Raw genomic sequence first — 11,013 nt, forward strand, 5'->3', positions numbered from 1 at the left:
GCCCGCTGGCCGCAGCAGCGAGTGACAGGTCGCGCGAGCCAATGGCCGGGCCTGGACTTCTTTCTAGCCGAGGAGGGCGGAGCCGGGCCTGCGCGCGGGTCCTTTCTGCCACGCCATTGGCCGCCGTTCTCGTATTTTTTTCTGCCTCGAGGGCCAACTGCGTTCGAAACTCCGGGGGAGCGCGCGACAACGGCACTCGCCCAGACACACCCGCCAGGAGCCCCGGCCCCCGTCATCCCTCTGCGCGGGTTGTCAGGGTCGGAGGCGCGCGGGGCGGGAGGCCAGAGAGGTACGCATTGGAGAGGCTTCGGCGAGGGGATGAGGCCGGGACGGGGGGCGGTCGTTGGCCAGCGGGGGCGCGCGCCAGCCGGCCCCGCCCGTCAGCCCCACCCGCCTAAGGCTGTTGGGCCGCGGTTCCCGCGCGCAGGGAGTTTAAAGGGCTTGGTCCCCGGCCGCCCGCCCCGCCCCCGGCTCCCGCCACCCGCTCTGCGGGACTCAGGCCTTCCTACTGCAGGTCTCTAGTAGACGTCCAGAGGTGCCTAGTTTCTTAGCCGGCTCTGCCTGTCCGGTTGCTGGATTCGCTGACCCTGTCTGCACCCCCTAACTCCCCGCCCTCAGGCTGAGGTGGGCATCAGCCCTGGCCTTCGCCTTCCCGGGCCTCCGTTTCCCTCTATAACTGGGGTAGTTAAGACGGTGGTCTTTGAAGTCCCTATGTGCTCTCAGTGCGGAGGGGACAGGAACGTAGGCCTGTGTTCTCACACCCGGCCCCGAGGACCCCCGCCCCCTTGCCCTGCTTCCCCCCCTTCCCGGGGCCTACCTCCATTCCCGCGTCTGGATGGGCGTGGAGCTCCGGGCTCTCGGGAGTTTTCCGGTCATTCCTGACTCCTCTGTCTGCCCGCTCTTGCTCAGGGATCCCACCCTGCACCAGAGGGATGCAGGACGACCGGGTTAATCTGACACCCATGAGCGCCAGTGGGGGCTCAAAAGCACCATGCAGCAAAGGATGGGGCAAAAATGGAATGTCCAGCCTCATATTATTAACTAGAATGTGAAAGAAGTGACTGTGTGTCTGTTTTGTTCTTTGATGCATTGCTGGGGCCCAGCGTGACTCGTGCTAGGCCTTCACTATTTGTTGAATGAATGAATGAATATCCAGTAGTTAGGGTTAGAGTTGGTAATTAAATTGGAACACGCCTATATAATAGATGTGTGTATAAGACATGCACACATACACACACGCAAATACACACAGCTATGCCTAAATTAATTTAGCCACAACTGTTTAAAAAGAAATTTAACCTATATGAACAACTTCTAAGATACATTTTAAGTGATAAGAAAACTATTCTATTCTATGAATAGAAAACTATTCATAGAAAACTATTCTATGAATTCTATTTCATTCTAGCAAAAAATAAAAAGGTGAGGAAAGTATAAATTTTTGCTATATATTTTGCTATAAATTTTAGATATACAAAATAATCTCTAGCAAGATACACCAGAAATTGATATATTTGACTCCAACCAGGGGAATTATGTGGCTGAGAAAAAGAAGTGAAAATTTTTCAAAAGATGTAACTCTTTGTATCTTTTGCACTTTGAATCAAGTAACAGTATCTTCTCAATAAATAAAATTGTATATAGCTACCATTTCCTGAAGGCCTACTACAATAATATCATATGTCTACTGATATACAACAATATGGATAGATGATTTACTTACATTCTACTACAGTCAACAATTCTGTAAGGTAGATATTACTATAACCATTTTACAGATGAGGAAATATGTCCACGGTCACATACCTCAATAACTAAAAGAGGCCGGGTTTTCTGGCCCTAAAAACTGCCTATGGGGGTGCCTGGGTGGCTCAGTCAGTTAAGCATCCGACTTTGGCTCAGGTCATGATCTCGTAGTTGGTGGGTGGGTTTGAGCCCCCAAGCGGGCTCTGTCCTGACAGCTCAGAGCCTGGAACTTGCTAAGGATTCTGTTGTCTCCCTTTCTCTCTGCCCCTTCCCCACTCATGCTCTCTTTCTATCTCAAAAATAACACATTAGAAAAAAAACTGCATATGGATTATACTTGAGTCTGCTGAACCAAAAGAAGGCACTGAAAAATGGGGCTCCCACATTTCTAAGAACTCTTTCTCATATTTAAAACCTTCAGGTTTTAGGGGTTAAAACTAATTTGATATTTTAATAAATAGTTGATGTGGAAAGCTGGAAGTTCACTTCTCATTTCACGTAATAAACATTTTGTTTTCACAATTTAATGCCAAATGACTGCACCATATACTTCTGGAAGGGAAATCTAACACAACCATTTTATACTTGAAAGATAATAAAAAGAAAAAGTGATAATGTCCATCATGGACACTCAAATTATGGATTGAGTAAGATCCAAAAGATTAAGCGCCAACTAATAGTTACTGTTTAACATGCCCCAGGGTGCAAGATAAATTATTCAGAACCAGGACACTGACTTTCTGTTTCTAAAAACTACTCTTCATCAACAGTAAATGGGCAACTCCACTTGCTGTCTGCCACAAGAGAATGAAAGACATGCCAGGAATGTGTGAAGTGAACCAGAGGGTGATTCCAGGAACAGAGCTGAGGTCATGCAAGATCTGCTTGTTTGGCTCCCTTTTCATGCAACTAGGAAGCTGAAGTGCGTGGATTGCATTCCTGATGTCTTGTTCTACCACAGACATCATCAACATCCCACAGTGGATATTAACTCTGAAGAATACTAAAACCGATCTCAGGATACTGTATTATCACAGTAATCTTTACAACTGTTAAAAATGTAGGCCTCTTCTGATAGTGTTTTTAAAAATTCATCTGGGTAAACTTTAAAAGATCTTATTGATTTTATTCAGTGATTCATGAGTCAGGCAGCATCCCATCTAGCAGAAAGGAATTCTGAAGAGCTGTAGAAAATGAAAGACTTTTATAGGTAAAAGGGAAAGTTAGTAGCCAAGAGGGGATTGTTTGTGTCAAGTCACCTTCTGTAGGGGGCTGTAGAAGTCTATGAGGAGGGTTACCTCACTAGAGTTGACCAAGTAATTCTAGATTGACTGGTTTAAGACTTACTTCCTAGGACCAGTTGAAACTGTGTATTTAAGTCTTGGTTTGGTAAAACAGGCTTAGCACAACTGACTCCATTGGGAGCCTTTGTCTCTTTTCTTAACAATAGCCCCCTTTTGATCAGGCTCTCAACTTAATTGAGAGATGTGATCAAAATTTAAGGCATTAGTGCCATTTCCAGCTACCACTCTGAAGTTGTTGCAGTTTTTGCCAGTCCTCTGTGTGGTATTTACAGGTCATGATGTCTTTTTGCTGAATCATTATGATATTCGCACATTACAACCTCAAGTTCACATTGGTTAAGTTGGTCATTCTCTTTATTCCATTCTTTTTCTGAAGTTCCAGTCTCAAGATTATTTGCTTGGTGGTTTGCAGCTATGAACGTTCATTTAAAGTTTTTAAGAGAATATAGCACACAAGGAGAATATTCTGATCATTATAAACAAAATAATTCCCAATATATGGAGTGCACTCCAAAGCCATGGTCTCTAAGACCCAAATCAATCAATCAAATAAGTCAAAGAAGGGGGGTGCCTGGGTGGCTCAGTCGGTTGAGCATCCGACTTCAGATCTCATGGTCTGTGGGTTCGAGTCCCGCGTTGGGCTCTGTGCTGACAGCTCAGATCCTGGAGCCTGTTTCGGATTCTGTGTCTCCTCTCTCTCTGCCCCTCCCCCACTCTCACTTTGTCTCACTGTGTCTCTCAAAAATAAATAAATGTAAAAGTAAGTCAAAGAAGGACCCCCATTGAAGGAGTCACTTTCTTTTAAATTTTTTTTTTCAACGTTTATTTTTTTATTTTTTGGGACAGAGAGAGACAGAGCATGAACGGGGGAGGGGTAGAGAGAGAGGGAGACACAGAATCGGAAACAGGCTCCAGGCTCCGAGCCATCAGCCCAGAGCCCGACGCGGGGCTCGAACTCACGGACCGCGAGATCGTGACCTGGCTGAAGTCGGACGCTTAACCGACTGCGCCACCCAGGCGCCCCTGAAGGAGTCACTTTCTTAAGCCAAGTGGCCTACCTATTTAGTGATCTTATGCAGCTGAATTTCAACTTCCCTAGAGATGTCAATCCAAGTGCAGCAAGTGGTGTTACCAGAACACAGATACCTCCTGGTGTAGATAAAAGGTAATCAAGAGCTATTTTATTATCAACAACAACATTGGCCAGAGACTATAAGGTTGGTGGGGTGCGGGGTGGCAGGCAGCTATTGCTTTAAGGTAGGTCCTAAAGTATTTTTAAGACTTAAAGAGAGGTTCCTGATCATGACCTCATTTGTACTCATTCCTAGCCCTAGAAGTAAGTGAAATCCTGCCAATGTAAGCAAATCCTGAGTATCTCCTGGCAGGTCCTTTCTAATTTGACAGTGTAAATTCAGGGGAATTGACCAATGAGATTTCCCAGTTTGTGAACATTTGGAGGAAGAGTTAAACAACCTAAGAGTCATTGCCTAGTTGTACACCTGCCATGGAGGCATTCACAGGCCCCAGGAGAACAATAACCACCACAGACAAAGACCAAAGACAAACCCTGTCAGGACACAAACCACTCCTCTTAAGGTGGCACTGTTAACACAATCAGTCATGGGGATTGTTGTGTTTGCCCAGGAGGTCAGTTAGGTTTTCAGTGCATTCAGGAGGTAAATCTCCTAGCCTGAAATAAAAAAAAAAAAAAAAAAAAAAAAAAAAAGTTGTTCTAAATGTCCAAGATGGGTGCTGCTGGTAAGATCTTTTCACAATTGGGGGCAGATCTGATTTAAATAATCACAAGAACATGGGGGTGCAAATGTACTACAATTTACGAAGGTATTTGTGTCTAATTGTGCAAGTATAGTTATAATCAGAGAAACTTAAAATCAAGGCACTGTATATTCTGGCCATAAAAGTCAGACTCTGTAAGTGATTTCTAAGAGGGATTGATTGTAGTTTATGGTGAGATTGGGAATAGAAGAAAAATTGGTCACAGGGAGGACCAAGGGGTCTCTAGCATCCTGGACAGATTGGAGTTTTTGATGATACATCCAATAGTCGGAAAGGTTGCTCCCATTGGCAATGGACTAATACAGATGATAGTGTTATCTTTCCATGCCAATGCCAGAGTAAAGGTAAAAAAGAGAATAAGAAAAGATTTCATTTTAGGTAAAGTATGAAGTCTTGATCCAGGGTCTTGGATAGAAGTAGTCTACCTCAATTCAGCTACTTCTCTTCTTTGTCAAGTTGATTTGGAGGTCTCCAGTATTTTCATGAGACCAGAAAGTCAGGTGGAGCCTTCTTCAGTTGTGAAATATGCACTCAAAGTTTAATACCTTGTAATTTAGCAGCAATGTCCATGATCAAGAGTTCTTGGGGAGACTGGGTGGCTCAGTCAGTAAGCATCTGACTTCGGCTCAGGTCATGATCTCATAGTTTGTGGGTTTGAGCCCTGTGTCCAGCTCTGTGCTGACAGCCCAGAGCCCGGAGCCTGCTTTAGATTCTGTGTCTCCCTCTCTCTCTGCCCCTCCCCCACTCATGCTCTATCTGTCAAAAATAAATAAACATAAAGAGTTCTTAGTAGGGTCCTTTCCATGAGTCTCACTTTTGCAAAAGCATCACAGTAAAACAGTAACTGTCCATAAATGACAAAAGACTTTAAAATGGCCATGATTAGGGGTCTGATGAAAGTTCATCATAATGGAACTGAGAAGGAAATTTCATTATTTCTGTCATATACAGCATATTAAGATAATAACTGTTATGATTGATAGCATTATACCAGGACATATCAGATTTCTAGGAATTCTGTACAATTTCTGGAACACTTATGATATATACCTATACAAATAATACCTATACAAATACAAGATAAAGAAGGCTTAGTATTACTTCTTATTTGACAATGCTTTCCATGGAATTTAGCATATCAAATAAGCCTAATTAGTTTAACATCTCTCTTTTTATAAGGAAAGAGAACAAATTTTTTGAGATATCCCAGGGACACTCTGGAAAATCCCAAAGTTCCATTCAATGTAAAAAAAAAAAAATTTAGAATCTTAATTTGGGGAAGTTTGTCAAAAATATCAAGAAGGTTTAAAACACTTGATTAGATATGATTATAAGTCACTGTGGAACAATACTTAGTTATACATTTAAAAATTTTTTTTTAAATATTTATTTAGTTTTGAGAGAGAGAGACAGAGCGTGGGTAGGGGAGGGGCAGAGACAGCAGGAGACACAGAATCTGAAGCAGGCTCCAGTCTCTGAGCTGTCAGAGCTGAGCCCGATGTGGTACTCAAACTCCAGAGCTGCAAGATCATGACCTGAGCTGGAGTTCAGAGGTTTAACCGACTGAGCCACCCAGGGGCTGAATTACTTAGTTACCCATTTAACCTAAGTGGCAACAAAAGATGTTAAAGGAAGATTAGGCCTACTTAAGTAAATCAAAGACCTGATGATAAGGAAAACATGAACACAGTAAATTATTGTGGGAAGACACAAAACCTTTGCTTTCCAGGCATATTACTTTTAAGGTAAAGAAAAACCTTTCACAATATCTTATCAAGAACAGACCAGTAGTTTGAGAAAACTTTGTTCTTTAAACAGTGAGAAAACCAAATTCTAATTTTGTACTATTTTATATTTGATACTAAAATCCATTCCCTTCATTCCAACCTTAGCCAACTTGACCACACGTAAAATTCCTTTCTGAAGATTACTTTTTCACAAACCTTCTACAACTTTTTAAATATCCCTTCAAATTTTGTCCTATGTTTTTCTTCTTTCTCATCATGGAACAATTAATCATTTTACTTTCCTTACCTACTTTTTATACATAGTTGTTTTCTTTTACCCTTGTAATTTCTAAGTGGTTTTAGTTGTATATATTGATTAGAATTCTCAACCCTTAAAATCCTTAATTCCCAGTAAACACTAAAAAGTAAGCAACTGTGTACTGCACTTACATTAGCATTCTGTGGATTGGCAAATTTATAAATACATTTCATAATTTCTAGAAGTATATTCTTCCTCATAGTAATGTTTCCAATGTGGCACAAAACATGTTTACTAATAGATCTAAATATCTTTAGTTCTTTTGTAAAAGGAAACCAAAAATAGATAAGACTGTTCAGTGATCAATGTTTCAATATTTTATTTTATTTGGGGCGCCTGGGTGGCGCAGTCGGTTAAGCGTCCGACTTCAGCCAGGTCACGATCTCGCGGTCCGGGAGTTCGAGCCCCGCGTCAGGCTCTGGGCTGATGGCTCAGAGCCTGGAGCCTGCTTCGGATTCTGTGTCTCCCTCTCTCTCTGCCCCTCCCCCATTCATGCTGTGTCTCTCTCTGTCCCCAAAATAAATAAACATTAAAAAAAAAAAATATTTTATTTTATTTGAAAATGACCTAGATATTTAATGAATATCCATCTATCATTTAACTTATTTCAGGATAACTTTAAGGTTTCGAGTAACCAAAGCAATTTTGGAAACTATTTAAGTAGACATACCATAAAGCATAATTATTGATAAAAAGTTGACCTAGAAACACTTATCCCACTTACATCTATTGAATACTTTGTGCTTAACACTTATGTTTAAGTCACATATGAAAATTGAGAGACATTACACAAAGTCAGCCATCACCCCAAGCTATTTTTCTTGCTGACAAAATTTTAAAGGGATAACATGAACTTAATTGACCTTTACTAAACTTAGGCAGAATAAAAGAATTATATCTAATGTGATAACTCTAAAGACATGCCTGTTTTAATCAAACCAACAAACTTAAACCACTTTTACTTACTAATAATTAAACCTAGAGCACATCAAGTTAAAAACATTTGGGTTAATTTCTATATTTATGAGAGTTCAGAGAATATTTCATTCATATAAGGAATTTTTCAATTTTCTGTAAGTCAATTAAATAGAGCTCTTTTACAAATTAATTTTGGCTATACTATCTGGAAGTAGAAAAATACCCCACATCTACAACACATGTATAGAGAGACACACATAAACATACAGAGAGACACAAACTAAGACTTTTCTAAATAGCTACTGTTGTAAAATTTTACCTGTGAATCAGCTACACTGATACAAAACTCACTACTTACAAAAAAAGTTGGATCCAAATTGTTTTGGGCAGGTGGAATAAATTAAGATTACCTGCTAAGATGGCTAAAGTTTTTAACTAATATTTGTGGAGAAGAAACCTAAGATTTTCTATTTGCCTAAGTTTACAATAACGTTTCTCCCTTTTGTTTTTCTTCTGATAAGAATTACCTCCTTAAAGTTTTATTTCTAAGAGATGACCTAAAAGGGTGCCTGGAGAAGACCAGGGAGAACATTTACATCTCAAAGCTACAGGGGAAAAGAAAGCAAGTTTCTCCAAGAAGAACTTTTGTTTCCTAAGGCCAGAATTTTTACAATACTTACAAGTTTTTTGTTTGGAGTTTGTTTGTTTGTTTGTTTGTTTTTGAAATAAATAGGGAAGCTTTGGGATTGGTTAAAAGGGATAGGTAGACTTTGAACTGCTCCTAGAACTGCATTTCTAGTTTTGCCAAGATTTTTAAAGATAAAGATATTAGCTTTTAATTTCTCAAGAAATTGGGTAGCAATTTAAATTATATCATAGGTTAATCTACCCATCCAACTACATTATCCTCAATTTACTTCTTTATATCAGGGAGAAGATTTTTATCTAAGATAAAAAGCAAAAGGATTCCTAGATTTAGAGCTGTGTGTCTTTGGAATGTTTTAATAAATCCTTTCAGAAAAGCTTCAGAAGTTTTTTGTTTTCTCCTCTTTTCTCTGTGTACATTTAGTGTAGTGAAAACCTAAAAATAAGTTCCTGTCGGGATCTGAATATCAGCTTCCAATTCAGCCAATTTCTGGCCACAAAGCTACTTTTAAAAAAAATATCCTTCCAAATATCTTGTCAGTTTTCAGTTTGGTCAAGCAGTAAAGAAAGGGACAATGTAAAAATTTATTTTCCTCTCTTTGTTTTTTTTTTTTTTAATTTTTTTTTCAACGTTTATTTATTTTTGGGACAGAGAGAGACAGAGCATGAACGGGGGAGGGTCAGAGACAGAGGGAGACACAGAATCGGAAACAGGCTCCAGGCTCTGAGCCATCAGCCCAGAGCCTGACGCGGGGCTTGAACTCACAGACCGCGAGATCGTGACCTGGCTGAAGTTGGACGCTTAACCGACTGCGCCACCCAGGCGCCCCTGTTTTCCTCTCTTGATTGGGCAGTGCACACAGAGGTTCAGAGGAGCTGAGTCTGCTAAGAATTTTTTGTTTGTTTTTATTTAAATTACAGTTAGTTACTATACAGTGTAATATTAGTTTCAGGTGTACAGTGTAATTATTCAACAACTCCGTATATCACCCAGTGCACATCACAAGGGCACTACCATCACCTATTTCACCCATCCCTCCACCCACCTCTCCCTGGGAGCCATTAGTTTGTTCTCTATACTTAAGAGCCTCTTTCTTGGTTTGCCTCTATCTTTTTTTCCCCTTCACTCATTTGTTTTATTTCTTAAGTTCCACATATGAATGAAATCATATGATGTTTGGCTATCTCTAACTGACTTATTTCACTTAGCATAATACTCTCTAGCTCCATCCATGGCATTGCAAATGGCAAGGGATCATTCTTTCTTTTCTTTTCTTTCTTTTCTTTTCTTTTCTTTTTTTTTTTTGGCAATAATATTACTATGCATATATTACTGTGCATATATATATACATATATTGCTATATATATATATATATTACTATATATATATCACATCTTTATCCACTCATCAGTCAATGGACACTGGGCTGTTTCCATAATTTGGCTATTATAAATAATGTTGCTATAAACATCAGGGTGCCTGTATTCCTTTGAATTGGTATCTTTGTATTCTTTGAGTAAATACCTAGCAATATGATTGCTGGATCATAGGGTAGTTGTATTTTTAACTGTTTGAAGAAACTCCATACTGTTTTCCAGAATGACTGCACCAGTTTGCATTCCCACCAACAGTGCAAGAGAGTTTCCCCTTTCTCCACATCCTCTCCAACATCTGTTGTTTCTTGTGTTCTTGATTTTAGACATTCTGACAGGTGTGAAGTGATATGACATTGTAGTTTTGATTTATATTTCCTTGATAATGAGTGATGTTGAGCATCTTTTCATGTGTCTGTTATCTTTTCATGTGTCTGTTTCTTGTACCATCTGGATATCTTCTTTAGAAAAGAGTCTATTCATGTCTTCTGCCCATTTTTCAATTGAATTATTCATTTTTTTGTGTGTTGAGTTTGCTAAGTTCTTTATGGATTTTAGATACTAACCCTTTATCAGATATGCCATTTACAAATATCTTCTCCCATTCCATAGGCTGCCTTTTAGTTTTGTTGATTGTTTGCCTCACTGTGCAGAAGCTTTTTATTTTGATGTAGTCCCAATAGTTTATTTTTGCTTTAGTTTCCCTTGCTTCAGGAGACATATCTAGAAAAATGTTGCTCTGGCTGATGTCAAAGAAATTATGGCCCGTGCTTTCTTTTAGGATTTTTATGATTTCAGGTCTCACGTTTAGAGTTTATTTTTGTGTTTGGTGAAAGAGAATGGTCTGATTTCTTTTGCATAATGTCGTCCAATTTTCCCAACAACATTTGTTGAAGATATTTTCTTTTTCCATTGGATATTCTTTCCTGCTTTGTCGAAGATTAATTGACCATATAATTGTGGGTTCACTTCTGGGTTTTGTACTCTGTTCTATTGTTATATGTGTCTTTTTTTGTGCCACTACCATACTGTTTTGATTACTATACCTTTGTAATATAACTTGACGTCTGGAATTCTGATGCCTCCAGCCCTGCTTTTCTTTATCAAGCTTGCTCTGGCTGTTTGGAATCTTTTGTGGGTCCATACAAATTTTAGGATTATTCGTTCTAGCTCTGTGAAATA

Source organism: Lynx rufus, unplaced genomic scaffold (assembly GCF_022079265.1).
Source record: "Lynx rufus isolate CCGP_SWC_20201006 ecotype Redwood Valley unplaced genomic scaffold, mLynRuf1.p SCAF_10, whole genome shotgun sequence".
Lineage (NCBI taxonomy): Eukaryota > Metazoa > Chordata > Mammalia > Carnivora > Felidae > Lynx > Lynx rufus.